This window comes from Plasmopara halstedii (assembly GCF_900000015.1).
Source record: "Plasmopara halstedii genome assembly, contig: Scaffold_658, whole genome shotgun sequence".
Taxonomy (NCBI): domain Eukaryota; phylum Oomycota; class Peronosporomycetes; order Peronosporales; family Peronosporaceae; genus Plasmopara; species Plasmopara halstedii.
This window is the reverse complement of record NW_020187575.1, coordinates 1,689,129-1,689,345: the sequence shown is the minus strand read 5'-3', so window position 1 is coordinate 1,689,345 and position 217 is coordinate 1,689,129.

The following is a 217-nucleotide window of genomic DNA, read 5'->3' as shown; positions in this document are numbered from 1 at the left end:
TGAATCTGTCGCTCGCCTAATTCGTCGAGAAATGTTCCCGGAGTTGCATTTGCAGTCTTTACAGCCACTTGTCCAGCCGAACTCTACCAACAGCCGAATACCTAGTGAAATTAATATTGAGGCACGACAGCGTCAGCTGCATCGCCGCTTGATGAAGGAGCTATTGGATACAATGAATATAAAAGGAAATTTGGTCAAGGTGACATCAGAGATGTAT